This window comes from Macaca fascicularis, chromosome 18, assembly GCF_037993035.2.
Source record: "Macaca fascicularis isolate 582-1 chromosome 18, T2T-MFA8v1.1".
Classification (NCBI taxonomy): domain Eukaryota; kingdom Metazoa; phylum Chordata; class Mammalia; order Primates; family Cercopithecidae; genus Macaca; species Macaca fascicularis.
This window is the reverse complement of record NC_088392.1, coordinates 12,631,787-12,637,544: the sequence shown is the minus strand read 5'-3', so window position 1 is coordinate 12,637,544 and position 5,758 is coordinate 12,631,787.

Genomic DNA, 5,758 nt, shown 5'->3' with positions numbered 1-5,758 from the left:
TTTAAAAATTATTTTAATTAATAACTGAATATTAATACAATTTTTCAAGTAAATTACATGAGGTTCAAGACACATCTTTTTAATCAAGCTCTTTAATATTGAATATAGAGTTAGAAAGTATTATTGAAAATCTTTCTTAGAGCTTATTATTCTCTATTCACAAATAAAAAGACATATAATATTTATCCATTCTTCCTTCACCCCCCATTTTATTAAACCGTTCAAGAGAGTCTGCTCTTTTCATACTAACATGAGATATTTTCTGATAATGAGTATATCAGTATTTTTGTTTGAAATTTAACTTTGTTTTATTGGCACAAAATTATCTTTTATTTTTTTAATAGCATCATCTTAAATAATAGTTTTAATTTGCACCATAATTTTCATTCTTCAAAAATTGTATAAAGTTGCAAATGTATCATGAATTAGTACATAATACACGTAATTTAATGCATTTATTAGAAATACATAATTAAGTTGCAAATTTATTATGTGTTAATATTTGCACATTTATTCACTAAAAATAAGATTACTACAGGATATTTTTATCAAATTATTTTTAAGAAAAAGGGAGCTAAGATTTAGAAGTTTTATTTTAAGTTCAAACGTAAAATAGAAAATACATAAAATAACCTCAGATTTAAGGACAATGGTCTTTGCAATTCCTTGTTTGTCTATGGCATAAACCTAAATTATCACCAATATAAAAAATGAAAATCTCAGCCAAATTGGATCACATATTTCACCCAAATTTAATGCTGATAATGCTCAAGTAATTGTTAGAAATTGAAAACCTTTCTACTTGGATGACCACCTAAATATTTTTTTCCTAAGTTACATTTTTGGAGGATTGTACTGACCATGCAGCATGTACACAAGAGAAACACAATGTTCCTCTCTGATGTTTGGAACTGACAATGCCAGTCCTCATTCTTCTTCAACTCTTTACCTCAATACTAATGAATTCTTTCAATTCCTTACAAAAACAGAATTGAGAGGGAGGAATATTTTCATAGTCATTGTTTCACAAGAAGAGAGGATATATAATTCCTTTTCTCAACATAAAATTTGCTTTCTAATTTTCTGTCAGTTAAAAGAAAGGATGCAAATTAATAAATGATTAATTACTAGATTGATTTCCTAGTAAAATAAGATTCACATGAATTATAGTCTCATATTTCAAAGGAAATACCATTTTTAAATCACTGATATGAGAAAGTAACCATTCAAACACCATTAAATAAGATGATAGCTAACTGTGTTTGAAAATACATTAGGATTGTTAAATTTCTCAAACATACTTTCTACACACCTTCCATATTGAAGAATTAAGTCTCAAGTCATTAGCTTGGCAAAGGTGAGTGGTTAACATCAGTTTGCAATAACAAAATGAAGTTGTGGAAAAAAAATATAAATAAATAAAAAGGTTTGCATGGTTTTAATAATTCAACACCATAGGTAAGAAAAAATGGTAAATATTTAAACAATGCTTTTCCCTTCTTCCAGCAGAAGAAACAATTTGATATTTAGCACAATGCTACATGTATACTATGTTTATTGTATTTTTTTTTATACTTTAAGTTCTAGGGTACACGTGCACAACGTGCAGGTTTGTTACATATGTATACATGTGCCATGTTGGTGTACATAGATATTATTATCTATGTAAGCCTGGAGTTGGAAAACATACTGCTAAGGCTAATTGGCAGGGGAACTAGTGAAATTAACCGAGATAGGGTTAATGTGAGGGAGGTAGTGGACTTTCTTTTTCTTCAGTTAAAGTAATCAGTTCATTTGAATATATAAGAAACCAAAAGGTGTCCACAGAGAACTATACCTGAATTGTGAGAGTGCATACAGTCCAAAGAGAGAGAGAGAGAGAATATTACGTGTATCTTCGGGCTTAACCAAATCTTCCAAAATGTTTTCTGGTCACATAAACTTCTCTATTCTTTCATTTCTTATAGGATTTATTGCAGATCACACCCCACATTTGAAAAACTAAACGATTTATTATAGTGTACATTGTAGGTGTTTATTATTTTCAATAAATTTTCTTCAAGTTTCAAGTACACATAGAGACAGAAAGCTTTTCATCACACAGAAAACACCACTTTTTTCCCCAATGTTTCTTGAAGAGTGTTAAAGATAAATTAAGTTATTAAAAGTGATTGTTACTTCAGATATATTTTCTTTACCTATTTACTCTAAAGACACATTGTTACTTAAGTACATTAAGTTACAGTCAGGAATGTGAGAATTTCAGATCTTTGTCCTATTTCCCATTCTCACTTTTCATAGCCTGACTGCCTAGTTAAAATAAATAGAAAGGAAAGTCGCTGCTCATGATATTATTGTGTCATAATAAAAACTTAATGTTTTTTCAAATTAATACTGATAACCATTTGGCTAAAAGCCATTTTTCTCTTAGCATCCTAAAGTGTTATGAAAATAATTAAAGATGTCCTGATATTAAATTTTAACTCTAGGGAGTAAAGCATGACATTTGCTTAAAAAGAGTAATTTTAGATAAGAGAAACATAAACTTATTGAAAGAAGTTTTATTTTATTGCTCCACCACTAGTGAGTAGATATGATTTCAAATAGATCAAATACTTATAAAGTGAGTATGAAAACTACAAGAAAAAAATACTCAATGAAATACAACCTCCTGCAGGCAAGTATGTAGATAAAATCATACAAATATTGGGGATTAGATAGAAGAGGTATATACTGAATATATACTACATATATATACAAACGGTACACTCTCACTGACAACACTTTTTAAACCAAATTGCAGTTCTGCCAAATACTACCTCCCTTAAAGGCATTTTTATTAGTATTTCTGTCTGCAGGCTCAGTGACAGATTACGTCAATAATCTAAGGCTTCGTTTCCACCATAAAGGGCACTCTTACAATTTTACACATTAATTTGATTTCTTACAATTAATATACTTTTATTTTTTACTTATTTTTGTTTTTATTTTTTATGTTTCTAAATATTCATTGGCTTTTGGAGAACAGGCGGTTTTTCACTACACTAATAATTTCTTTAGTGGTGATTTGTGAGATTTTGGTGCACCCATCACCTGAGCAGTATAGATGAACCCAATTTGTAGTCTTTTATCCCTCACTGCTCTCCTATCCTTTCCTTCGAGTCCTCAAAATCCATTTTATTATTCTTATGCTTTTGCAGCCTCATAGCTTAGCTCTCACTTATGAGTGAGAACACATAATGTTTGGTTTTCCATTCCTGAGTTACTTAAAAAGATAGTCTGCAATTACATCCAGGTTGCTGCGAATGTCATTAATTTATTCCTTTTTATGGCAGGGTAGTTATTCCATTTTGTACATATATATGTATGTGTGTATGTATATAAGTATATCATTCTTTATATGTATACATATATCATAGTTTGTTTTTCTACTCCTTGATGGGCATTTGGGCTGGTTCCACATTTTTTGCAGTTTTGAATTGTGCTGATAAAAATAAATGTGTGTGCAAGAATCTTGTTGGTATAAAAACTACTTTTCTTCTGGATAGATACCCAGTAGTGGGATTGCTGGATCAAACAGTAGTTCCGCTTTTAGTTTTTTAAGGAATCTCCACACTGTTTTCCATAGTGGATATACTAGTTTACATTCCCATTAGTAGGATGGTATCACATTTTGGGTTTGACTTGCATTTCCCTTCTCCTGATCACTAGTGATGTTCAGCACTTTTTCATTTGTTTGCTGGCCATTTGTATATCTTCTTTTGAGAATCATCTATTTATGTCCTTAGCCCATTTGACACTATACAAATTCTAGAAGATAACATTGAAAAAATCCTTCTAGACATTGGCTTAGGCAAAGCCTTCATGACCAAGAACCCAGAAGCAAATACAACAAAAACAAAGGTAAGTAGGTGGGACTTAATTAAACTAAAGAGCTTCTGCATAGCAAAAGGAACAGTCAACAGAGTGAACAGACAACCTACAGAGTGGAGAAAATTATCCATCGGACAAAGAACTAATGTCCAGAATCTACAAGGAACTCATACAAATTAGCAGGAAAAAAAGTATTTCATAGACTTTTAAAGAGCAGTTTTAGATGCAGAAAAATTGAACAGGAATTGTATAGGGTTAGCATATACTTTCTGTCCAAAACTCCTACAGTTTCCTCTTAAACAATTATTATTAATGTGATACATGTGTTATACTTGATTAACCAATATTAACATATCATTATTAACAAAAGTCCATAATTAACATCAGAGTTCACTCTTGTTTTGTGAAATTCTATGGGTCTTGAAAAATGCAAGATGTTACATTCCGCTATTCCAGTATCATAACTACCATTCGCAGTATTCACTGTCTTAAGAATTCACTTTGTTTTGTTATCCCTCTCCACCTCTTAAACCCTTAGCATTCACTGACCTTTTTACATTTATCTATGGTTTTGCCCTTTCCAGAATGTCATGTAGTTGGAATCACAAAACACCTTGTTTTTTTGGATTATCAACTTTACTATATGCATTTATGATGCCCTTACGTTTTCTTGTGGCTTGATAGATCATTTCTTGAATCACTAAATAATATGGCACTGTATGACTGTATCCATTTGTTTATCCATTTGCATTTGCCCATTGAAGAATATCATGCTTGCTTCCAGTATTGATTATGAATAAAGCTGTTAGATACAGTTATGTGCAGATTTGTTTTTATTTTATTTGGACATGAAAGTGGTGATTGTAATTTCTGGATCATATGGATAGACTATGTTTAGCTTTGTAATAAATAGTTTGATTTTGAGTGCAAAAATTTCTGCAGATTATGTATTCCTCAAATGGACATGAGATGGCTTTTTTTTTTTTTTGGTATGACAAAAATAAGCTATTCTTGGAACAACAAAAAACACGTAATACTGATGTTGTTTTATTGTTTGTTTTAAAAACCTTACAAAGGGTAAAATGAAGAAAAAAAGTTTGGTAATTGTTGAAGGTATATTATTTTCTAGGCACTGTGTGCAATTGTGTGTGTGTATACTGTTAGGAAAGGCAATCTCATGTGCACGGCTTTTTTCCACTTCATACTTGACCTAATACCAATGGGTCTTAGACCTGGAACACTTTCTTATCAAGATATAAAGAGACCACACAGCCACTATAAGGAGGGCTCTGCCTCATGATCCTCCCCAGGGACCCACCCAACAATGCTATCACATTGGCGATTAAGTTTCAACACATAAACTTTGCGGGAACAGAAAAATTCAGACCATAGCAATGAGTAAAATCATTGTTCTCCCAGTGCTTGACTCTGTTGTGTTTTCCTTGGGGACTCTGATGCCAAGATACAGGGACAGAAGTGTCTTAACTTATCTTCCTGGTGGTTGGCACAATGACGATCTTTGCTATTGTTCTTGTAGTTGGAGTCCTCCCATGGCATCAGTCACTGGTACAATGTTCTGCTTGATATATACACATTATAGAATAAACCTTTGAACTATTCGTTATTGAGTTTCAGAGACTCATTTGATTACGTTCTCACTCCGTGTAAGTAAATTCATGGATCATCATAGTCAGAACCAGAAAGCAATGCAAGTGGCCATCTAATGTATTATTGATTCTGAAACAATTATATGTTCTTACAATGGACAATCACACAGATAAAAAGAATTACTGATGTGAGCAACAGTATGAATTATTTGTGAGAGATCAAATTTTGTGAAAGAAGCTTGACATGAAATAGTGTACACCGTGATTGCATTTATTTA